The sequence below is a fragment of the Rhinopithecus bieti genome, unplaced genomic scaffold (assembly GCF_001698545.2).
Source record: "Rhinopithecus bieti isolate Rb0 unplaced genomic scaffold, ASM169854v2 scaffold_36417, whole genome shotgun sequence".
Lineage (NCBI taxonomy): Eukaryota > Metazoa > Chordata > Mammalia > Primates > Cercopithecidae > Rhinopithecus > Rhinopithecus bieti.
The window spans coordinates 46,313-72,795 of NW_016815677.1; the positions used below are offsets into that span (position 1 = coordinate 46,313).

Genomic DNA, 26,483 nt, shown 5'->3' on the forward strand with positions numbered 1-26,483 from the left:
GTAATCCCAGCAGTTTGGGAGGCTTGAGACGGGCAGATCACGAGGTCAAGAGATTGAGACCATCCTGGCCAACATGGTGAAACCCCGTCTCTACTAAAAATACAAAAATTAGCCAGGCGTGATGATGCACGCCTGCAGTCCCAGCTACTCGGGAGGCTGAGGCAGGAGAATCATTTGAACCCTGGAGGCGGAGGTTGCAGTGAGCTGAGATTGCATCACTGCAGTTCAGCCTTGCAACAGAGCAAGACTCCGTCTCAAAAAAAAAAACAAACAACAAAAAACAAAAAGTATCCTGGTGTGGTGGCACGTACCTGTAATCCCAGCTACTTGGGAGGCTGAGGCACAAGAATTGCTTGAACCCAGATCATGCCACTGCACTCTGTCCTGGGTGACAGCAAGACTCCATCTCAAAAAATAAAATAACAGTTTTCTGAAGTGTTTTTGCCTTTTTATGTTTGTACTCATACTGCAACAGATGAGATTTTCAGTTCTTCCAAATCCTCACTAATGCTATGAACAGTCTTGATAATTTTGTCATTCTAATATTTGTGAAGTGGGTGCACATTGTGATTAAGGACTAATGATGTTGAGCACCTTTTCATGTGTTTATTTGCAAACTATCCAGTCTTTGTCTTGGCTTTGTATTCACTTAATAGTGTCTTTTGAAGAGCAAAAGTTGTTAATTTTGAATCCCCGTGTGTCAGTTTGTTCTTTAATGGATCATGCTTTTGGGGTTGAATCTCAAAAGTCTTTGCCTAACTAAAGGCCATAGATAATTTCTGTACGTTCTCTTGTAGAAATCTTAACAGTATTAGGCTTAATATTTAGGTTTTTGCTTCATTTTGAGTTAATTTTTATATGATGTGAGGTGTAAATCAGAGTCTTTTTTTTTTTGCACGTGGATATTTAACTTCTAGCACCATTTGTTGAACAATTATCCTTTCTCTATTGAATAATGCAGTTTTGTTGAAAATCAATTGTCTGTTGTATTCTATTTATCTATTTGTCTTTCATGATCCCTATACTCTATTGATTCAGTAGCTTTATAATTAGTATTGAAATTAGATAGTGTTAGTTCTCCAAGTTTTTTCTTTTCAAAATTGTTTTGGTTATTTTAAGTCCTTTGCATTTCTTTTTCTTTCTTTTTTTGAAACAAGGTCTTCTGGCTGGGCCCGGTGGCCCACGCCTGTAATCCCAACACTTTGGGAGGCCGAAGTGGGCAGATCACTTGAAGTCAGGGGTTTGAGACCAGCCTGGCCAACATGGTGAAACCCCATCTCTCTACTAAAAATACAAAAATTAACCAGGCATGATATTGTGTGCCTGTAATCCCAGGTCCTTGGGAGGCTGAGGCACAAGAATCACTTGAACCCAGGAGGCGGAAGTTGCAGTGATCCAAGATCACACCACTACACTCCAGCCTGGGTGACAGTGAGACTCTGTCTTAGTCAGTCAGTCAGTCAGATAGATAGAGAGACAGACAGATGGAGTAAGACTCTGTCATAGACAGATAGATGGAGTGAGACTCTGTCATAGATAAATAGATAGACAGACTAGATAGACTCTGTCTCGGAAGGAAGGGAGGGAGGGAAAGGAGAGAAAGAAAAGAAAAGAGAGAAAGAGAAGAGAAATAAGAAAAGAAACAGGGTCTCCCTCTGTTGCCCAGGTTGGAGTGCTTTGGCATGATCATGGCTTACTGCAGCCTTGACCTCCTGGGCTGGCTTGATTCTCGTTACCTCAGTCTCTTGTGTAGGTCAAACTATAGGCATTCACCGCCGCACCTAAGTTTTTTTAGGTATTTATTCACCCTGTGGTCTAGGCTGGTCTAAAACTCCTGGGTTCAAGAGATAGACTTGTGCCTTGGTCTTCCATAGTGTTGACATTACAGTTATGAGCCACTGCACCCAGATGCATTTCTGTATAGATTTTAAGTGTAGCCAGTTTCTTCCAGAAAGTGTGGTGGGGGATTAATTGGGATTGTGTTCAATCTATATATCCATTGAGAATTGACATATTAAAAATATTTAGTATTCGAAATCATGAACATGGTATAACTCTCTATTTAGGTCTTCTTTTATTTCTATCAACAATATAACTTTAGTTTATAAAGTCTTCTGTCAAGGCCAGGTGCAGTGGCTTACGCCTGTTATCCCAGCACTTTGGGAGGCCGAGGCGGGCCGATCACGAGGTCAGGAGATCAAGACCATCCTGGCTAATGTGGTGAAACCCTGCCTCTACTAAAAATAGAAAAAATTAGCTGGGCATGGTGGCGGGTGCCTATAGTCCAGCTACTCGGGAGGCTGAGGCAGGAGAATGGTGTGAACCCGGGAGGTGCAGCTTGCAGTGAGCTAAGATCGTGCCACTGCACTCCAGTCTGGGCGACAGAGCGAGACTCCATCTCAAGAAAAAAAAAAAAAATCTTCGGTCAAATTTATCCCTAAGTGTTTTATTACATTTTCTGATATTACTGGTATATATTGATCTTGATTCCTATAACTTTGCTGAAATCACTTATTAGTTCCAGAACTTTTTTTTTTTTTTTTTTGGTAGATTCTTTTGGATTTTCTAAGTTGTTGAACTTATCACCTGAGAATAAAAAAGGCAGTTTTACTTCTTTCCAATGCAGATGACTTTTTTGGTTTTTTTTTCTTGCCATATTGGATGGAAGGGAACCATAAGTATAGGGTGGGAGTGAACATCCTTGTCTTGTTTCTGTTTTTGAGGGAATGTATACAGTCTTTCATTATTATGTAAATTTTAGCTATAGGTTTTTTGTAGATAGCCTTTATTGATTTGAGGAAATTTTCTTTGGTTTGCTATTTTTATCAGGAGTAGATGTTGGATTTTGTCAAATGCTTTTTGTGTGTCTGATCGAGATAATCACACAATTTTAGTATAGTGCATTACATGATTTGAATTTTCAAATATTAAAGTGGTCTTGTATTTCTGGGTTATATCACACTTTGATCATGCAATATTTTTTTTTAACCCTTTTCACATTTAGAAAAAAAAGCTGCAGCTTGCTGCCAGGTCTCATTTAATTTCACATAAACACGCTCTGAGGCTGAAGCAAATCTGATTTTCAGTGTGAAAATAAAATATAAAAACTGTTCTTGGAGTTATTTCTAACACAGAACTAACATCAGAATCACCTGACACATCAGAATCATCTGACTCATCAGAATCATCTATTTTGGAAAATTCGGATTCATCAAATGCATCTTTGGCCAACAGTTTGAGAACAATGTTAACATCACCTTTAGGAATGTTATGTGGGAGAGTTTATAATTACAAATTTAATTTTTTAAATAGACATAGCTAATCAGGTTATCAGTTTCTTCAGAAAGCTTTAGTGGTTCATGTTTTGGAGGACTTAAGAAAATCTAAATTGCTGATTTTATTGGCACAAAGCTGTTTATAATATTCCCTCAGTTATAATATGTGTAGAATCTCGGCCGGGTGGGGTGACTCATGCCTGTAATCCCAACACTTTGGGAGGCCAAGGCGGGCGGATCACGAGGTCAGGAGTTCGAGACCAACCTGGCCAGCATGGTGAAACCCCGTCTCTACTAAAAATACAAAAAATTAGCCAGGCATGGTGGTGCGTGCCTGTAGTTCCAGGGTACTTGGGAGGCTCAGGCAGGAGAATTGCTTGAACCTGGCAGGCAGAGGTTGCAGTGAGCCTAGGTCACGCCACTACACTCCAGCCTGGGTGAGAGAGCAAGACTCCGTCTCAAAAACTAATAATAGTGTGTGTACAGTCTCTAGTGATACAACTTTTCTCATTTTCTCATTTTTTTTCCTGGTATGTCTGGCTTGAGATTAGTAAATTTTAATGAATTTTGGAACCAACTTTTGGTTTCACTAATTTTCTCTATTTTTTTTTTTAACTTTTAAAATTACATTCTTTTAATGTTTGTAGTGGATTTTATTTGCTCTTGTTTTTCTGTTTTCTTAAGGTGGAAGCTCAGGTTGTTGATTTGAGATAATTCTTTTAGTGCTATCAGTTTCCCATTAAGTATTGCTTTAGGGCATCCCATAAATTTTGCTTGTTGTGTCTTTATTTTCTCTTTGTTCAAAATACATTCTGATTTCCTTTGTGATTTCTCCTTTGACCCATGGGTTATTTAGAAGTGTGTTATTTAATTTCTGTACATAATTTGGGATTCTCCAGAGATCTTTCTGTGGTTAATTTCTAATTTAATGTATTGTGTTCAAATAAAAGCTTTGTAAAACTTGAATCCTTTTAAGTTTGTTGAAACGTATTTTATAGCCCAGAATATGGCTCTCTTGATAAATATCCTCAACAAGAGTGTCATTTAAAGGTCAGATTTTGGAAAATTTCAAAAAATTTCTTTCAACTTTTGTCCCTCTTCCCTTTGGAGTCTGGAATTATATGTATATTAGGCTGCTTGAAGTTGTCTCACATATCAGTGTTGCTTTTTATGGGTTATTTTTTATTTTTTCTCTCTGTGTTTTATTATAGATAGTTCCTTATTGCTGTGTCTTCAAGGTCGTCTTTTCTTCTGCAGTGTCTATTCTGTCCAATGTGTTTTTAATACCAGATATTGTAGCTTTCCTTCTTTTTTTTTTTTTTTTTCCTTTTAGAGACGGGATCTTGCTTTGTTGTCCAGGCTGGTCTTGAACTCCTGGCCTCAGCTTCCCAATGTGCTGGGATTACAGGCATGAGCCACCATGCCTGGCCAAATATTGTAACTTTCATCTCTAAAGTTTTATTTTGGTCTTTCTAATATCTTCCATGTCTGTACTATTTGAATGTAAGAAATATAGTTGTAACAATGGTTTTAATGTTCTTGTCTCCTAATTTTAACATCTTTTTCAAGTCTGGGTTAGTATTGATTGATTTTTCTCCTTATGAGTCATATTTTCCTGCTTTTTTGCATGCCTTGGAATCTTTGATTAGAAGCCAGACATTAATTTTAACTTGTTTTGTGTTGGTTATTTTTATATTCCTACTAATATTCTTGACTTTTGTTCTAGGATAAAATTAAATTACCAAGAAACAACTTAGTCCTTTTGGGCCTTGCTTTTAAGATTTGCTAGGTGGAAACAAGAATGTTTGGGGCTAACTAATCCCTACTACTGAGACACAACCCTTCTTACTGCTGTATGCAACATCATATAAATTGATGAGATTTTGCAGTCTCACTGGTGGAAATAGGCACTATTCCCATCCCTGTGTGAGTGCCTGGTACTGTTCTCTGTAATCCTTTTGGATGATTCTTTCCCCAGCCTCACATGTTTTCTTTACACATTTTGAACACTCTGCCGAATATTCAGAAATATTCTCCTTTGGAGATCTGTGGGAGTATTTCTCTATGTAGCATTCTCTCCTTTATTACTAGATCTTTCAAATTTATTTGTCTTAATGTCCCTGGGTTCTCATCCCTTTCCGCCAAACTCCAGGTGAAGAGTTTAAACTCCAGGTGATGAGTTGTCAAGAGTCTACCTGGGTTCTTGCTCTCTGTTCTGGGGCCTGGAAAATCTGAAGGCAGTAAACTTAGGGCGGTGCTAGAATTCACCTAGATGTCTTTCATGGATTATTGTCCTGTTTCTTGATGTCTCGTATCTTAAACGCTGTTTCATATGTTTTGTCTATTTTTTGGTGGTTTCAGGTGGGACGGGAAATCTGATCCCTGTTAATTTATCTGAGTTGGAAGTGGAAGTCTGGTACTCACTCTTGATTTGTGTGTAATAATTTGAGGCTTGACTTAATGCTTTAGAGCACATTAGACTGTTTCACCTATCCCTCTTAAAGGTTTATGTATTTATATGTCAAAAAGGTTAGTTTTAAAAACAAAGGATAGTTTTAAAACTGCTTATTGGGAAGATGAGAATTCACTTTACATTTACGATCTCATATTTTGGCATATTCAGTATGTCCCTCCATAATGCCTAGTAAAATTAAATTATGTAAACAAAGTACCCAGGCCAGGCATGGTGGCGCATGCCTGTAATCCCAGTGCTTTGAGAGTCGAGGCCGGAGGACTGCTTGAGCCCAGGGGTTCAAGACTAGCCCTGGCAACATAACAAGACCCCATCTCTACAAAAACAAAGTACCCAGTACATATTTGAGGAGTAGATAAATTAATAATTTAATTTTAGAAGTTCCAGGAGCCTTCCTACATCCTGAGACATTCTAATTCTCTGCAGTTTGTGTAGCAATTCTTTGAACTGTTGAAAGATCTCCTGACAAATTGTTATTGATATTGTGTTAAGCAATAATCTTAATCTTCCCAGTAAATGAACTGGAATGCCTTTTTTTTTTTTTTTTTTTTTTTTTTTAAGACGGAGTCTCACTCTGTCGCCGGGGCAGGAGGGCAGAGGCCGGAGCTCAGCTCACTGCAAGCTCCGCCTCCCGGGTTCACGCCATTCTCCTGCCTCAGCCTCCCGAGTAGCTGGGACTACAGGCGCCCGCCACCTCGCCCGGCTAGTTTTTTTTTTTGTATTTTTTAGTAGAGACGGGGTTTCACCGTGTTAGCCAGGATGGTCTCGATCTCCTGACCTTGTGATCCGCCCGTCTCGGCCTCCCAAAGTGCTGGGATTACAGGCTTGAGCCACCGCGCCCGGCCTGGAATGCCCAATTTTAAGTTTCTCTATTTATCAAGAAACAAAATACAGTTGTCATAGTCAGGATACTGCCTCTGGTACACTTTATAATTTCTGTGTCTACTAGGATATAATCTTTCTTACCTCTTTTGAGATTTGATGTCAGTTCAAGGGAAGCATTCCATTGATGTCAGGAAGGCAGCTGTTTGTTGACTAAAATTCTGGTACTCTGTCATAAGCTCTTTCTAAAAATCCACAAATACGTTGTTAATAGAATGGGACCATACTTTTCACTTGGGGGCCTACCCGCTAGAGGTGAGATGTCATCCTTGAGATGTTTGGAAGACTTTGTGAGATTTTTTTTATTTTGCCAACTAGATGTGTGCCAACTTCTCTGACCTAAATTTAGCTCCAGTGGGAATTTCACTATGGATACTTTATCTTAAGTCTAATTCCCCTGGTAACCCAACATTGCTGGTTTTAGAATTGAATAGTCTTCAGAAATTCTCTAAGATAAATTTGCTATTTTCTTTATTATCTTTTAATTTACTTTTATAACATGGGGTTTTTATTGTGTGTGTATACTGGCATTCCTTTGGACACAAAATAGACTATAAAGAACATTTCTAAATTCTGAATGCAGTTTCTCATTGATTTTAAGTATTGCTATGTACATTTTGAAAATTTTTTGGCTGGGCGTGGTGACTCATGCCTGCAGTCCCAGCACATTTTGAGGCCAAAGCAGGTGGTTTGCTTGAGCCCAGAAGTTCGAGACCAGCCTGGGTAACATGGTGAAACCATGTGTCTACAAAAAATACAAGAGATAGGGCTTGGTGGCATGCATCTGTAGTTCCAGCTACTCAGGAGGCTGAGGCTGGAGGATCACTTGAGCCCAGGAGGTTGAGATTGCAATGAGCTATGACTGTGCCACCGCAATCCTTGGCTGCAAAGTGAGATCCTATCTCTTAAAAAAAAAAAGGAAAGGAAAAGAAAGAAAAGAAAAGAAAAAAAGAGAGAAAAGAATTTAAAATCTACCCTAACCATTTTATATTTAAAACAAGCTTGTTCTTTTCAGTGTCTTTACTTTTAAAATAGTTGAACTGATTTTTCTGGGAATCTTTCTCAAATACAATCTTAAACAGAATATATGGATGTGTTCTGGTATCTTAGAGTTATTCTAATATTAATTATTTGGTGCCATAGACATATTGTAGTTCTCAGAGGCTATTGATATGTATGAGAAATTTTTCTTAATTGAAATTTTCCAAAGATTGCTGCACTCAGAGTTTTCTGAATTCTGTTTGTAAGCTACCTAAGAGTAGCAAATAGGTTTCATTCTCACATACCAATTCCAATCTGTTGAAACAGTGTTGAGGAGAGTTCTGAGAACTTTTGGACTCAGGAAGGATAACTAAGATAGGATCAGCCAAAATGGTCTGTCTGTTTGGGAAAAGGGGATAGAGTGATGGGACTGGTACGCATTTTTGTTCTCTAGCATTGGTAAGAGGAATTTGGGTATAATTTGTGTATATTATGAAAACATGCCAATGAAACCAAATGGTCTGAGTTCAGATGCATTTAATTCCTACAGTATCTTTTTCTTGGATCTCATTGATGTATTTCTACTCTACTCATTGACATATATTTCTTTTCTAAGTCTACTCTAATGACACAATTCCTGCTCTAATCCACAATCCACTTGGACATTTTAGCTGTTCTCGTTGTCCCAGCATTTTAAAACAACTTCAGTAATAGCACCTTTCTTAACCGCTGGGGTGATAAAATGATGCTACTTCCAATGACTGTTTGCTGTTTCAAGAGTTTGAGGCCTTATGTAGAGGGTAACACACAGCCATTAAAGTATGGATCAAAAGCGCAAAAGGTTTAAGTTCATCTGTAGAAAGACCAGGGAATTCTTTTCTCCTGTTCTAGAGAAAAAAAGCTCACAGATTGCAGGACTGTAGTTAACTAGTATTTATACTTATCCTGGGTTGAAGCAATTGTAATAGTGTGATTGGCAGTAGGTTTATAAAATACGCTTTTGTAGTTTTGTATGATTTTTAGATTTTACTTGGGGTAAAATTGGAAGCAACACCTTAAAAAGAACTTTGTGGGAAGAAACGTGTACGATTGAGTTTTCCTGTTAAGTTCTTTTACTTATTTGCTCTTTCATTGGCCCTTGTATATGTAGTTGTTAGAAGTGGGGTGAAGGTAAATTGTTGTGTAGTGGAGAGAACCAAGGTGGCAGAATTCCAGCTATAATGTTGTTTCTTGCTGCTGAGTTGTTAGCATGTTTGTGAATGCTGTTTTCATATTCTGTCAGTTTCAGTAATAGACAAAACAGTGAAATTAGTGAAAATCTACTGGCATCTTCTTTTTTTTTTGGTTAAGATACAGACGGGAGTGTAGTGGTGTGATCATAGCTCATAGCTCACTGCAGCCTCAAATTCCTGGGCTTGAGGAATCCTCCTCCCTCAGCCTCCTGAGTAGCTGGGACTACAGGTGCATGCCACCATGCACAGCTAATTTTAAAAAGTTTTTTTTTAGAGGTGTTGTCTTGTCATCTTGCTCAGGCTGGTCTCTAACTCCTAGACTCAGGCAATCCTGCCTCAGCCTCCCGTATTTGGCATCTTCTTGAACCTCTCTTTGGGGACTCTTCTTCCCTGAGGATACCATTCAGTGCTTCAATCATAGTTTTTAGAGGACCTTGAGTTCTACAAACTAGTTACTAATAAAACTCCAAGACCTTAGCTTATAATGACTTAACATGGTTACCTTTTCCAATATTGCTTATATTTGAGTAACAGGAATGAATGTTTTTCAGGTGGAAAAAATTAATTTTGGTAGATGTATTCTTCTGTTATTTCTTAAATCTTATCAATAAGTAGCAGTTTATTCTATTTGTGGGTGATCTTGACCTGGTTGATTTTTTTTTTTAAATCAAATTCATTAAATAGAATTTTGTACACTTGGTTTAATAAATGAGACGAGTTTTATGGGACCTGTGTCTCTTAAAGTTCTAATGTACTTTCTTTAGCTACCAAAATCTCATTTTAAAACAAAGTGAAGATTAGAGGCAAAATTCATCAGGGATTGTTTGCAAATTACATGTTATTTCATTTAGGTTCTTTATGCACACCTTGACTAAGTTTTAAAATTTGCAGGTTCAACAGCTAGGAAAATCTGTTAAAATTGTAAATATTATCTTTCGTTACTCTAAAATTATCTTAAAATAGTCTTAAAATAGTTTTTAGCATCTTTTCTTTTATACCTTCACTTTTGATAATTTTCTGAACATTGTCAGATATTTTGACATTACAGACTGACTTTTAAACATTCACTTTCCCCCATTGTCTTACACATTAATAGAAGGGAATGTCATCTGGTATATGAGTGTGCAAAATAATATTTATGGACCATTAATGAATACGTTATTTTTAAAGGCATTTCTTCTTCAAAATTTGAATATACACTGTCTTGCAGTGGTTCGTAAAGTACTTCCAGCATTGGTATTTTAATTTTAGCAACAGTTTTTGTGTGAGCAACGACATGAGTGAGCAATGTGAGCATTGCTTTACAGACTTGATTGAGCAATGTGGGCATTCCAATTGTGACTTGAGTGAGCAACGTGGACATTCCTATAGGGACTTGATTGAGCAATGTGGACATTCTAATAGGGACTTGAGTGAACAACATGGGCATTGCAATAGGGACTTGAGTGAGCAATGTGGGCATTAAATAGGGACTTGAGTGAGCAATGTGGGCATTAAATAGGGACTTGAGTGAGCAATATGGGCATTCCAGTTGTGACTTGAGTGAGCAATGTGGGCATTCCAGTTGTGACTTGAGTGAGCAATGTGGGCATTCCAGTAGGGACTTGAGCGAGCAATGTGGGCATTCCAATAGGGACTTGAGTGAGCAACGTGGGGATTCCAATTGTGACTTGAGTGATCAATGTGGGCATTTCAATAGGGACTTGAGCGAGCCATGTGGGCATTGCAGTAGGGACTTGAGTGAGCAATGTGAGCATTTCAATAAGGACTTGAGTGAGCAGTGTGGGCATACCAACAGGAACTTGAGCAAGCAACATGGGCATTGCAGTAGGGACTTGAGTGAGCAAAGTGGGCATTGTAATAGGGACTTGAGGACTTCAGTTAGCAATGTGGGCATTCCAGTAGTGTAACAGATACTCTTTTGGTTGGTGTCTCATTGTTCATTTTGAAGATTAAACATTTTTTCTGAGTTCCTTCTCTTTCAACCTCTTATGACCCTGCAGACTGATTATGAAAGTTTACATTAACCAGAATAAGAAAATGTACTTGGAGACTACTGTAGTTAACTGTTGATACAGCATTTTATCTTGTACATACTATAAAACTGTTATATGGGTATATAATACAGAACAGACCAAAATAGGGAAAACATTCTTTTCCAAAGGACTCACCATAGAATTCCTGTTAACAGAGGTCTCTAATGGTATGTTTTGAAATTTAATACTTATAAAACTTCAATTAGATTCTGCATTTCAGAAGCAAATCTATTGTATAGAGCCAAATACAACCATATATTTTTAGAGCATGTTTGATTTTTTTGGGGGGAGATCATTAAAGAATATTTACATTCTAATTGGATTAAAAACTTTTCTTTGATCTTTTATGTGTTTGATTTGTAATGTTATAATTGGTATCAGATTCTTCTGATTAATAGCAACTGACCTGAATCCACTATAAACTTGTGGGAGAAACTTACAATTGGCCCTTGTTATTACTTAATAAACCTATTATTTTTCTCATTAATTTTCTAATGACCATGATGTTTACTCTTCTAGACAGAAACTGTATGGTTTATTGTGTAATGGGAATAAACATGATTTGTGGAATTGTACCTCCTTCGTATACTCACTGTATTTCTTGTGAAAGCCATAACATCTCAAAGCATAGTTTCTTCAATTTTACAATGTAGAAAATTACTTTGTAGAATTATTACAAAAATTAGATGAGTTAGGCTGGGTGTGGTGGCTCACGTCTGTAATCCCAGCAGTTTGGGAGGCTGAGGTGGGCAGATCAGTTTAGGTCAGGAGTTCGAGACCAGCCTGGCTGATACGGTGAAACCTCGTCTCTGAAAAATATAAAAAATTTGCTGGGCGTGGTGGCACGCACCTGTAATCCCAGCTCCTTGGGAGGCTGAGGCACGAGAATTGCTTGAACCCGGGAGGTGGAGGTTGCAGTGAACTGAGATCACGCCACTGCACTCCAGCCTCTAGCCTGGGTGACAGAGCAAGACCCTGTCTCAAAAAAGAAAAAACGGAAACTGCTAAAGTTCTAGAGTAGCTGTATTATTTTACGTTCCCATCAATACTGTGTGAGTGCAAAGTATGTGTTTTTTAAAAAAGGAAATAACATGAATGTCCAGGAAAAATGGAGTAATAGTTGATTGTACAGCTGTATCTTGGAAGACTGTGTGAGTCATCAGAAATGTTATATAGTGTTTTCATTAAGTAGAAAAGCAGAATCTAAAACACTATTACCTCAATAAATGCATAGAAAATAGAAGTTGTTCATAATGGATAATTTGAATAAGAATGTTATAATATGACAAGTTTATGTTGAAGGATATTTATATTTAACTTCTTATGTCATTCCTAGTAGCTGATGGTACCCTTCAGTAGGAAAGGAGGGAGAGGGAATATTCTTCCCTAATTCTTGTTTGTGGCACTATTTAAGGGTTTGGAGTATTCACTGTCTAAGAAAATAAATTGCTAAGTGTCTTGTTGTGTGCTAGGTGCTTTATGGGAAAGTTACTCTAACAGCTTTAGGAATATTTGATCCTGGCCGGGCGTGGTGGCACACGTCTGTAATCCCAGCACTTTGGGAGGCCGAGGCAGGCGGATCACTTGAGTCCAGGAGTTTGAGGCCAGTCTGACCAACATGGTGATACCTCTCCTCCAAACCCCTCCCCGCAAACCCCAGTCCAGCTCTACTAAAAATACAAAAAATTAGCTGGGTGTGGTGGTGCTTGTCTGTAATCCCATCTACTCGGGAGGCTGAGGCACAAGAATCGTTTAAACCCCAAGGAGGCTGAGGCTGCAGTGAGTCAAGATCATGCTACTGTACTCCAGCCTGGACAACAGAGTGAGACTGTCTCAAAAAATTTTTTTCTCCCATTTTATGGCCCATTGCCTCATTCCCCACAAAGTGATTTTGTCTCTTTTATTATGGCAGAATTGTCTGTCTTACAGACCGTATGATCTGACCAGCCTTTCTCTCACATACTAGTATTTAAGATTAAATAAATTGAAATAATTTCTTTGTTTTGTTTAAATACTCTTGTACAGGCCTATTTTTTGTATTTTATCAAAAGTGTAAAAGTTGAAAGGTTGAATCAACAGGAAATTATGTAATGCGTTGAATATGCAAAGTCATATGTTCGAAAAATGTTTCTTTAGCCTCCTTTGTTTTTTTTTTTTTTTTTTTTTTACCAGTTAAACTGAATGTTTAATAACATTTGTAGGAACAGAAGAAATGCATAAGGATTTACCATTTTCTATTACATTTAGGACATTTATGTAAAACATGTTTCGGGTTTTTCAGGAGAGTTTCCCCCTTTCCCTATCTTTTTTTATCTTCCTTAGAGCATAAATAGGTAATTACTACATTTGTGGACACAGCTGCTCCACTGTGTTGGACAGTTAATTATTTATATCTTTATGTTTCACATCATTTTACTCCAAGAATTCTACTGGGCTTTCCCTGCAGTTTCACTGGACTATTTCACAGTAAAATTGTTCTCCACTCAAACTAGAAGAGCCCAAAGAAAGGTAGAGCAAAACAGCAGTCAAATTCCTATGAATTAGGATAGAGAACAAGTCTTTTAAAGTGCTAGATTTAGTAACATAATGTCTACTGGCACAGACCCCCTTCATTTAATCATTTATTCAATAGCAATAACAGAAATGAAGTACATAATGAAAAGGAACTTAGGAATGAGGGTCTTAAATACTAACTAACTACATGTAAATACAGATTCATGTATTTCCTGATTATGTATCAGTAAATATCTAGACTCCTATCCTGAAATTCCAGGTCTCACGGATAAGGTCCAGAGACAGTTACAAGGAGATGGTTCAATTATCAGGTCCATTTTTTAAAATGATGAGGTGCCTTTAGGAAACTGCTTTATCTTCTTTTTATCAGAGATTTCTGTGGTCCTTTTGTGGTATCCATTCATGTCTGCACCCTTACAGTCCACTTTGCCTTTGTTTGGATCGTTGGATTCTTGTATTGCTTTCTTAGGCCATATACGGCTAACGAAGGGGGAAATCAGAGGGTATATGTATGGCTCCAGGAATTTTTTGTAGATCCAGAGCAGAACTGGAATGACGATACAAGGAATGCACACCACTTTCCCGAGCTTGAGCTCCTCAACGGCTAGGACTCTGCGAGCGCGGCCTGTGCTGCGCCTCCGGAGCAGCTACCTAGCCTCATTTGTTAAATACACTTTTATTAAGGTAGCCTAGGAACTCAGCCACCCTGTAGATTGTTGCTTCAGTACAGAAATGAGTCCCAGATTTAAAAGAACATTTAATCACTGTTTGTGGTGTTTTTGAGATGGAGTCTCGTTCTGTTGCCCAGTCTGGAGTATAGTGGCGCGATCTTGGCTCACTGCAAGCTCCACCGCCTCCCGGGTTCACGCCATTCTCCTGCCTCAGCCTCCTGAGAAGCTGGGACTACAGGCGCCTGCCACCACGCCCAGCTAATTTTTTTGTATTTTTAGTAGAGATGGGGTTTCACCGTGTTCACCAAGATGGTCTCAATCTCCTGACCTCGTGATCCGCCCACCTCAGCCTCCCAAAGTGCTGGGATTACAGGCATGTTGTGGTGTTTTAATATCCAGATTTTGTGATCTTCGTGTTGGAATCAATAAATAATATATGTCAATATATTTTGGTATATATTAATATGTAATTATATTTTAATATATGTGGTATACATCATATATTAAACTATATGCATAACTTAAATATATACATTTAATATATATTTTAAAAATCAGCAATGCTTCTAAATGTCAGTGACTGCCCTCAGCTTCTGACAACGCTTAATCTACCAGTGTTTAAACAGCGTTGCAGTGTTCCTGCTGCTTAAATCATATAGGATTCATTTTAGCTAAAGCTAAATTAGGGAAATAACTGAAGATATATCAGAAATGGAAACCCCAAAGAGTATAGCATAGCTATGAATGCAGTAAATGAGAAGACAGACCAGCCTTTACTGTAGCAGTCAGTATAGGGAGATAAGGTCTTAGTGTGTTTTGTTTTGTTTTGTTTTTTTTAAGCTACTAATGCCTCAGTCCTACCTCTGGAAATATGAGTAAAATGGGGCCAGGACAACAGTATTTTTATAAGCTCCCTCTTATTCTAATGGTCAGCCAAAGTTGAGAGCTTCTTTTTGTACTGACTTTAAAAGCAAGGATCTAGGCCTGGTGCGGTGGCTCACGCCTGTAATCCCAGCACTTTGGGAGGCCAAGGCCAGTGGATCATGAGGTCAGGAGTTCGAGACCAGCCTGGCCAACATAGTGAAACCCCGTTTCTACTGAAAATACAAAAATTAGCTGGGTGTGGTGGCATGCACCTGTAGTCCCAGCTACTTGGGAGGCTGAGACAGGAGAATCGCTTGAACCTGGGAGGTGGAGGTTGCAGTGAGCCGAGACCATGCCAGTGCACTCCAGCCTGGGTGACAGAGTGAGACTCTGTCTCAATAAATAAATAAATAAAATTAAAAAATAAAAGTGAGGAGCTAGGTCAGAAATAGCTACAGACTCAGAGTAATCACTGTAAGTAGTGACACAAAGACTAATCTTTGTGCAGTGTGGAAAGTACAGCTAGATTGTTTCTTTCATTTCTCCTGCCCCATTGAGCCATACTTACAGAGAGCAGCTGTGAAAAACCATCATCTTCAACAATGAAGAATAGTAATATATCACAATTGAGATTATGAAGTTCAGAAAGGGGTAAATGCAGTTTTGGGGAGGGCTGAGACTAAGAGAGAACACAGTAAGACAGGCAATTAAGACTGACATGAAAGATAAGTCACATTGGTAGGACATACCCTTGATATGATTTAATGAGAATAGCAGTTTACCTCTGTGGTTTTCTTTTCCCAAAACCCATAACCACAGCCTAACCACGAGAAAGACATCAAACAAATCCCAATTTGGGACATTCTGTAGAATACCTAACCCAATTTTCCTTAAAAACAATGAAAGTCAGAGATACAGTCATAGCCAAGAGGAGGCTTGGGAGACATGACAACTAAGTGTAATGTGGTATCCTGGATAGAATTCTAGAACAGAAAAAAAACTAAAGACATTGTGTATGAACTTCAGTTAATAAGGTATCAATATTGTTTCACTAATTTTGACAAATTTACCATACTAATGTAAAATGTCACTATTATAGGGGAAAGTGGCTGTGGTGCATATGAGAACTCTTTGTACTATCTTCACAATTTTTCTGTAAACCTAAAACTTCTAACCCTAAACCTGGCTGGTAATGGTGCCTTGGTAATTAAAACACGATGCTGATGAGTATATGATTTCTAGCTAGTTTTATGAATGAACCCCATGATAGAATTTGGATATGTCAGTCAAAATTTATCACTCTTAATGGAAAATCAAGGTAGGTTCACTTCATTATTAAGAATACAACAGTAACATTATTTGCCTTTGTAACTTAAAGCACATCCCAAAGTTACATACTGTTTGTACCCCGCCTCCCCTCTCAAACCCATTGCTTCCCCACTTTCTGCCCCTACCCCTCGCCAAAAAAAAAAAAAAAAAACTCTATCAAAAAGGGGAAAAGGAAAGAAAAAAGAGGAAGGTAAAGAAGGAAAGAAGGTTAAAGGGAAAGTAGAAAGAGAGGAAAGGAAGGAAGAATAGAAAGAAGAAAACTCACAGTGGTTGGCAAATAAACCTCTATATTTCAAAGGTTATTGTGAGGATAAAACTCTTAACAGTTATGATATAAAAGATTTAATGCGGTGTTGGTACATGTTGTTGGAATAATTCACAGTCAATATAATGAGCAGTGAAACAAAGTTCAGGTGTTGTAGCAAATATATTTTGAGTTTACAGATATTAAACAGTGAAAGTAAATTTTGGGTTTCTGTTAAGAGACACGTAAAATAGCCATTAGAGTTTTGTGGATATGTCAAGTAAATTTTGAAGGCATTTTAGAAATGTCAGCTTGCTAACTCTAGGTGACTAAAATAGAATAAGCTTTTTATAAATAAGGTAGATGGAGAAATTTTTGGATATGAAATTAATGATCTTTATGATGACTGATAGAGTAATTTTATTTTGCAAATCAGCGTAATGTTTACTCTGTCTCTTCTTGTTAAAGTGTTTGATTTACCTTTCTTGTGTTTGTCTATTCTTGATGTTATGTGGTCATTATTTCTTTGCCTCTGTCATGATGCACTGTTTGCATCTTTTCCTTAGTATCTTGATCTTCAGAATAACTAGGCATGCTATTTACATGAAGCAGATAAGCATAATCCGTGTAAATTTTCATTGAGTCACTGAGAGGTGGTGTGTTTTTTCCCTTTTTCTTTAAAATGATTTATTTATTTATTTATTTTTGCTGGCAGCCTTAATAATGTTTTCATAAAATATGATCGATTTATAAGTCTGTTTTACATGCCTTTCCCTTTTTGTCTTAGTGCTTTGCTTCTAAGTTGCAGATGCAGTGGGTGAACAATACCCTGTGTGGTGTGACAGGTAAATTTCCCAATTTACCTGCCGTAATAGTGTGCCGTGTAATGCCATTCAATCGTCTCTGAATTTTACTTGCCTGATTAGTTAAGTGAAGCAGATTTTCAATTTAAATGTAACTTCATCTGCTTGATTAAAAATGTAACAGAACATTATCTGCTGCAAATAAATTTCAGTGGAAGAGATGATTTTGCCTGTTTAAAATAACATCTGTTTATGTTGGCTGGAAGCAGACGATTAATACCGCTCTAATTTCGAGGTTTACCAGTCCAGCTCACCTGTCTCTTTGCATGGATAGTTGAAATTGATGGCTGTCGAGTATAAACATTTACCTGTTGATGTTTAGTTGATGGATTTCTTTTTTAAGGATAATACAGAATCCCATCATTGGGCATTCATTTATTTGCTGCTCATCAAGATGATTGACAGTTTTGCCAACAACATGGAAAAAGGATCTTCCTTCATGATGCATATGAGAAAAATTTTACCCCTCAATGATGAGTGCCCTACGGAAAACATATTCATGTAGATTCTTTTTCATAGTTGGTATTTATTTGAATTTTGAGTCTAGAGTCCATGAGTATAAATTTAAGTCGAGTGCGTAGTAAATTAGGGTAGTACTCCTCTGCTAGCATTTTTCATCAAGTGATGATATGTATAGGCCATAAGGACAAGGAGAAAGACAGGAAAAACTAAAATGGTTGTTTTTTTCCCCTGCACTTAGCATAGTGTTAGGCATGTAGTAGACTACTCAATAAATATTTATTGAATTTGAATTAAAAATTAGGTGCAGAGTATATTTGATATTCTATAAATGTAATAGACTAGATGTCATTGGTTTAAATATGTAGCTGAAAATTAGAGCAAAAAGAAATTACAGAATGCTGATTGGTCTGTTTATGCTTTAAGTGAAAACTTTTAGGAGCTTTTGAAAGTAGATTTTAAACACAGAATTCTCCTGTAAACATCCTCTAGGGGGAAAAAAGACATTGCACACTATTAATTTTCCTATCTGGTAAGTAAAACTGGGTTGAAAAAAATAGATTCAGAAAATTCTAATGTTAATAGTACAGTGGTACAATTTGGTAGTTTTAAAAGTATATGTAGTATATAGTAAAACTATTTGTTTTCTGAAAATTGCTGTAGTTTCACAATCTGAAAAAAACGTTGTCTTTTTGAATGCTGTATTTACTTTGGTAGAATATTTTGAACATGCCACTTATTTGTAGAGGAATAATTTTGCATTCTTTTGATAACATTTTTGTTGTCCTTTGTTATAAAGCAAACATAAATTTTGACTTGTCTGTTACTGAATTGATAAATTGCAAACTCTTATTTTAGTTGTAACAGGTTTTGGCCACATTGTGTATGATTTGAGTTGAAACTATTTCAGGCAGGTATTTGAGGAGATTTGCTTTTTATCAAAATGCTTCAAATCACAAATCAACAAAATTAATCAATTTTTGTTCTCAGATATATAGGATACTTTACTCTAAGTGTGACTATATAAGATATTTAATCTCTAATTTGTAGATTTGGTCATTTTGGATGATATGATTGGTCTATTTATAAAACATAAAGATTTGGAGATTGTTTTCCAATACATCAGATTATTCCTTGATATTTAGCAGAAGTTTTTGCCATAGCACTTTATGAAAACGGCCCAAACTGTTAAAATACATTTTTGGTATAAGTATATTTGGTATGTTCTATGCTTTAATTATTAATTTGTAATTTTATTGTAGCAAATTACTTTGTGTAGTTTTTTTTAAAGCAGATTAGCTCAATATAAGAAACTTAGAATATTGTTTTGTAGCTTTCTTTGTTATTTCCTTGTCCTTCCTTTTTATTGGTAGTTTGCAAGGGTAGATGAGATTTTTTTTTTCTTCAGTTTCACTTGTCCAGAAACTCAGAAGAGCAACCTTTACCTGAAGGAGAAGTTACTATTACTTCAAATGGTTTCATCACTTAGTTTGACTTCAGAGATTTTTGCTATGTGATTTGCACTGACTTCAAAACTTTGTGCATGTATTTCAAAAGTGGGTGAGAACATTCATAGCAGCATTATTCATAATAACCAAGACTTGGAAATAGTCACTATATCCGTCAGTTGATAAATTGACATACAAAAATGTGGTATATTCTTACAATGGAATATTATTCAGTCATAAAAAGGAATGAAGTACAGATTCATGCTTTGAAAACATGTTAGTGAAAGAAATGAGACACAAAAGGCTACATATTCTGTGATTCCATTTATGTGAAATGTCCAAATAGGCAAAGCCATACAGACAGGAAGTAGATTAGTAGCTGACAGGAGCTGGGAGAAGGTGGGAATGGAAAGGGACTCTAATGGATATGGGATATATGGAAGATCTTCTGAATCATGGTTGCACAACTTTGTGAATGTACTAGAAAATACTTGGACATTTCAAAACGGTGATTTTTCTTTATTTTATAAATGTTTTAAAAAAATTTGAGATGGGGTCTTGCTGTGTCACCCAGGCTGGTTTTAAACTTCTGGGCTCAAGCAATCCTCCCACTTCAGCTTCCCAAAGTGCTGGGATTCAGGCATGAGCTATTGTGCCCAGCCCAAAAAGGTGATTTTTTATGGTATGTGAATTATATCAATGTTTAAAAAAAGGGAGTTGAAATATATAAATTGTTGGTTTATAGAGATATTGTTACTAGATGAGTAATTTCATTTATTATTAATCTGATGCTGTGAGGACTGAAAATGTTGACAGGGAAATAGGCTGCAAGTTTGAGGCTGGCCTTTTAATGAGTTTTTTAAAAATTATAAAATTACAGTTGTCAGTCTTAAAATGTTAAGAATAGCATCTCAGTTTTTGTTGATAAGGCACAGTTATCTATTAGCATTATTTTTGCTTATATTTTTTACATATCTTTTAATGATCTACAGTTGTAGTATTTTTTTTTCTTTTTTTTTTTGAGACATAGTCTTGCTCTGTTGGTGTAGTTTTGCTAGGTTGGGTGTAGTTTTGCTCTGTCACCTAGGTGATCTTGGCTCACTCCAGCCTCTGCCTCCCAGGTTCAAGCCATTCTCTTGCCTCAGCCTCTTGAGTAGCTGAGATTACAGGCTCGCGCCACCACGCCCAGCTAATTTTTGTATTTTTAGTAGTTACGGGGTTTCACCATGTTGATCAGGCTGGTCTCGAGCTCCTGACCTTAAGTGATCCACCCACCTCAGCCTCCCAAAGTGCTGGGATTACAGGCATGAGCCACCACGCCTGGCCTATTTGTAGTAATTTCAAAGATGGAACATAAGACAGCCTTGTGGAAAATCAGTCTATCTTGAAATTGTGTTGTTATTTTTTGAGGTTTCAACATACTCATTTTAGTATGAGAGAATGACAGCCTTTAAGGTACATGGTAGATATTTTGTTAAATAGTAGCATCATACTTCTGTGAGCCCAGTGTTGGGTACATGTTTGCAATCCCAGCTACTCAGCAGGCTGAGGCAGGAAAGTCCCTGGAAGCCAGGAGCTCAAGGCTGTAGTGTGCTATGATGATTGCACATGTGAGTAGCCGCCGCACTTCAGCCTGGGCACCATAGTGAGACCCCCAACTCTAAGCATGGTCAGGGGAGAGAAAGAAAGAGAAAAGAAATCCTTCAGGAAATACTTAGGAAGATAGAAATAATTATATTAAAATCAATGTAAACATTTATGAAATGTAAATATATTCTATCAAAAATTATGTTGATTAAAAGTTTTCTTGGCACTTTTAGATTAAAAACCATAAATCAGCAGTAACTTATGCAATGTTCATGTGCTTGAGATTAGGCATCTCTTTATTTAATACATACCAGTACATTGTATACCATTTGAAGCTATGTGAACTCTCATTTTGTGACTCAGAGGAGAGAGAATAGGTACTTGAATATAAAATATTAGTTTACCTTTCAAAATCAATCCAGTGTGAAATATTGGTTGCCTGAGAGGTCAGTCATACTGAATTGTGTGCTTTATTATTTGAAATGCTATTTGTTTTCAGCCTGGTACAGAAATCCTTTTCCTTCAGTTTTATTTTAGAACTGCTGTGTGAGTACATTACTTTTTAGGTTTTGGGCCTCATGGAAATTCTTAGCAACTTGTTTTCACAGCCCTTTCTTTGATGTTCATTTGAACCATAAGCATTGTTGATATTCAGAGTATTTTGACCTACAAACATAAAAATTTTATATGGTTCAAACTAACAGTTAATTTGCATCAGTTTACCAGGCATGGATGAGTACAGTTGCAATGCTAATAGCAAATATTTTACTTATTTTACTTTCCTGAACACTTTACATGTTTTAACTGTTTTCGTCCTCACATCAACAACCCCATTGAATTTTATCTGTCATTTATAGATGAAGAAACAGGTGTAAAGAGATAAAGTAATACGCCCAAGTAAGTGAGAAACTCAGGATTTGAACCCAACTCGTCTTGCTCCAGAGTCTACATGCTGAACAACAATGCTATGCTGCCCTCTACTCTTGATCTAGTCCCCTCTTGCCCTCCGGTAGTTTTGTAAATTCAAGCATAGCTCCTTCTGTGGCCTTGAGCCCCTCCTTTCCCTGCACAGTAGAGAGGAGTTGGACTTTTATTGGTTTGTGTTTATATTGTAATTATGTGTTTTTCCAGATGTGTCTTCTAGCTACATTAATAGATACTCAAAGAAGTCTTTCAGCAGTATCTATTATGCTGACATTCACACTTGTTTGTGTTATTTTGTACATTTGGAAGCCTTCTATAGTTAAGTATTAGTTGAGCTAATATTGAGTGTTTTTGTGTCATACTTTGTTATGCAGCAATGTAATATGTGTACGTTGTTAACTGAATCGATAAATCTAGGAATCAGCTTGGTCTGTATCATCTGATGATTCAGGGGCTGGTTTGGATCATTGATAAAGTAAGTTGTTCACTGTTTTACTTACTCCTTAGTGTCAGTTTTCTAGATTCCCATTATTGGCTTGCATCAAAAAAAGAAGCATTTAAAAAATTATGCCAGAGCTGGGAGAGCAAGAGGTGCTCTATTTTTTATTGATAGGGCCTGGCAGGGTCCTATCCCTGCTCTCCTGATCTCTTATCCTGAATCTCCTGACACCTCTATTTCTGGAATTCTTCTCTTTTATACTTGGTATCAGTAAGGAAATACATGGTACGAATACCCTGAGAGAGATTTCTAGCTTTATTGGTGATCTGACTATCTTTTAGCTGATCAAAAGCTATTTTATTACCCAAGTTTTAACCTTTCTCTGGTGATTTGTTGTTGTTATTGTTAAAGTTCAGGCTGCATGTGGGATTGGTTTGTCCAGGCATACTTCTTAGGGAGTAGTCACTTGCATGACTGTTTTTGGGATAACATCTTTGAGTATTTGGAGAGGTCTGTTGTAACTTCTGAAAGGCATTGTTTTTACATATGAATGTTCTAAAATTCATTCTAAATGGTCATGAAAATAAAGGATTCACATTTTAGAATGGCAGTAGTCCCTGAGAACTGTCTTTCAGATTTCCTGTGGGTTTCTAGGAATGTTAGTGTAACTTAGTTTTCCACCTACCTGATTTGTATATGTGCCTATTAGAGAGAACTTGCTGAGATCTTTTTTTTTTTTTTTTTTCTTAACATGTTGTCCCCTTGACCTGTACTTCAAAACTAAACATATTACTTTATTTGCTTACACTTCAGGAGGCAATTGGCAGACACCAGGCCAACAGTTTCTAGAGGTCATGGGTGCCATTTACAAGTAGTCAGTCATGGTTTTTTATTGTATTTTAAAGTCTGCAAAAGATCTCTTGCTATGTTAGGTACACCTACTATAGGTGATCGCCCACTATCCCTTAGGAGTTGTGAGAATCTGCCATGATTTGGACACTCATTTAGGCAGTCCTCCTTCTGGGTGTTCCATTTGATCTGGTGTTAAATGATAAGGTGAATATCGGGTCACAATTTAGAGCCTTTAAATAAATAAGATGATGTATTATTTTGCATATAAATGTACATTGTTCTTGTTTCCTACTTAAAGGAATGTATTAGTTTCTGAGGGCTGCTGTAACAAATTACCATAAACTCAATGGCTTAAAACAGCAGAAATTTATTCTCTCAGAGTTCTGGCGGCCAGAAGTCTGTTGGCAAGTTTGGTTCCTTGTAGAACTCTGAGGGGGGCCTGTCTGTGCCTCTTTTCTGGTGTCTGCTGTGGCTGGTAATCCTTGGCATTCCTTGATTTGTGATTGCATCACTCCAGTCTTTGCCTCTGTCTTCAGGTGGCTTTGGTCTCAAATTTTTTTCTTCTTTTTCTTCTACGGACACCTGTCATTGGTTTCAGGGTTCACTCTAAATTCAGGATAATCTCACCTCAAGATCCTTAATTGTATCTAGAAGGACCCTACTTCCAAATAAGGTCACATTCACAAGTTCTTGGGGTCAGTAATTGGATATATTTTTGTGGGAGGGGACACTATTTAATGCACTATCAGGAATATAAAATGCATGCATGTTCATGCATGCATTTTATTTATTTATTTTTTACAATTTCAGCCAATTTGCTAAACATCTCACATTATACAGTAAATACGTTATACTTTTTTTCTGGGACATAATATTTTGGAGATTGTATTATTTCCCATCTCATTATTCAGTAAACATGAACTCTTTCATCTTTCACACTGGGATTTTGTGGGGTCGGGGTGTGTGGGAAATCTGTTTTGTTAAACTTAGTTTGCTATAATTTTTTTCAGATTATTAAAAACATGTTCTAAACATGAGTGTATGATTATATTTAGTTTAATATTATTTATTTTTAGTTCCTTTTACTTTCTATCCCACCATTTGTGGATAGCATGTAAATAAATCTTGAAATTTGGGGCAGGAGAAATGTAAGAGGTTAATCCACTTCTAAGGCTACATCATTTTCAGAGTAACTGATGCCAAGCATGAGCAGAATATATTTTATTTAATAGCTATAAGAGATGGATTTTCATAAACTTTTATCCAAAGTAACAAGATTCTCACATTCAGTGTAAAGGGTGTTATGAAAATGTAAAGTTCATTAATATGCTGTATATTTTTATCCCCTTGAATGTAATTTAGAGATTATATACTGTAATAGGATTTATGACATTATACTGTTTAATCTTTAGGGTGTTACAAACACATCAAGGACAGTTGGCAGTAACTGAAGTTTGCTTGCATTTTAAGAATGCATTAGTATTGCTGAGTATCATACACTTCCCTAAAAATAAAAAAAATTACACTCAGAATATTTATAGATTCAAATTTTTTTTTCCTGCAGGCCAAAAATAAAATCTTTATGAACTAACAAGATGAATTAAAGATGGAATGATTCATTTCTATGGTTAGGTTTTAATTAATACATGGGGATGATTTTGGCACTTTTCAAAGGATTTGTTTCTGTGTGCCTGAATTTGCACCTACTCTGTAACCTAACTGGGATTTATAAAATGAAACAATCTCTTCTAATTTGGCACTTGATAGGAGCTTTGACTTTAAAAGGCAAGTGTATTTTCTGTCAGGAATATCGTGTCATTCTAAAATAAGACAAGTAAAACAATGGACTGATGAAACTTCTTCACTGCTTTTTCTTTATGTATAACAAATACACTGATATTTTACTGGCATAAAATGTGTAGTTTAGTTGTGTCTTTAAATTATTGCTCAGTGTATTTTGTATATTTTAAGCCATTATTATTTCCTTTATGTTGGATTTGGATAGTTTAGATTGTAAGCTTCTAGAGGGCAAAGAATACAACTTTTCAACTATGGTCTCGACCAGCAATCTCAAACCTTTTTGGCACCAAGGACCAGTTTCATGGAAGAAAATTTTTCCACGGACAGGGGTCGGGGGATAGTTTCAGGATGAAACTGTTCCACCTCAGATCATCAGACATTAGATTCTCTTAAGGAGCATGCAACCTAGATCCCTTGCATGCGCAGTTCACAGTAGGGTTCCTGCTCCTATGAGAATCTAATGCAATTGCTGATTTGACAGAAGGCGGAGCTCAGGCGCTAATTCTTACTCGCCTGCCCGCTGCTTACCTCCTGCTGTGCAGCCCGGTTCCTAACAGGCCACGAACTGGTACTGATTGTTCCCCAGAGTTTGGGGACCCCTTGTCTTGACAGTATCATGCACAGGTAGATACTTTTAAGCTGTTTGATATTATTGTTTCCACTTCGGGAGATGGGAAGATAAATGGAATAAAATGAGCAAAGTGGCAATGCTATTAAAGATCTATGGATATCTGATTTCTCACAGAATTACCCTTCATTAAAAGATGCGAATGGCAGTTTTATGAAGCCTTTTGCCCTATTTTGTGTTGGGTGTTCTGTACAGATTCATTTTTTTTTTTTTTTTTTTTAAATATTTGATACAGGGTTGGTTGAATCCACTGTTGTGGAACTCATGGATATGAAGGCCTGACTGTGCTGGGTTAAAAGGTCTTTTCTATTAGAACTTAAAAATATTATCCTACTTCCTTTTGTCCTCTGTGGTTTCCAATGACAAATTCTCAGTTACTCAAATTTTGTTGCCTTTATGAGTAATGCAAGTGAAACTTAAGAATTTGAAAATTTGAGTTTTCAGCCATTATTTACTCAAATACTTTTTCTTTTTCCACTGTACTCTTCTTCCCTTCTGGAACTTGAGGAAATGAATATTAGACCTCTTGATACTATTGGCCCGTAAGTCCTTGAGGTTTTTTTATTTTTATTTTTTATTTTTTGTTTTAAGAGACAGGGTCTCACTCTGTCTCCCAGCGTGAATTGCAGTAGTGTGATCACAACTCACTGCTGCCCCAAAATTCCTGGCTCAGGCAAGCCTCCTGCCTCCACCTTCAGAATAGCTGGAACTACAGATGTATGCCATCATGCCTGGCTAATTTTTTTAATCTTATTTTTTGTAGTGCCAGGATCTCTCTATGTTGCCCCAGTCTGGTCTCAAACTCCTAGGCTCAAGTGATCCTCCCACCTCAGCCTCCCAAAGTGCTGGGATTAGGTGTGAGCCACCATGCCCAGCCCCTGAGGTTGGTCTCCACTCTTCTCCTCTCCTGTCCTCTCCTGTCCTCTCCTCCCCCACCTCCTCTCCCCTCCCCTCCCATCCTGCACTTCCTCCCCTCCCTTCC

The 26,483-nt window shown here is 37.1% G+C and overlaps 1 protein-coding gene and 1 pseudogene across 4 annotated transcripts in view; one reads left to right on the forward strand and one right to left on the reverse strand.

Annotated features, from left to right (window-relative positions):
* ZCCHC7 (zinc finger CCHC-type containing 7) overlaps nt 1-26,483 on the forward strand; it is a 254,677-nt gene that overhangs the window by 42,999 nt on the left and 185,195 nt on the right. The window lies entirely within an intron of this gene.
* LOC108516196 (UPF0729 protein C18orf32 homolog pseudogene) overlaps nt 13,052-26,483 on the reverse strand; it is a 16,851-nt pseudogene continuing 3,419 nt past the window's right edge. Inside the window, exon 2 of the transcript XR_001881734.1 lies at nt 13,052-14,040. The product of XR_001881734.1 is annotated as a UPF0729 protein C18orf32 homolog pseudogene (transcript). The remainder of the gene's footprint in view (nt 14,041-26,483) is intronic.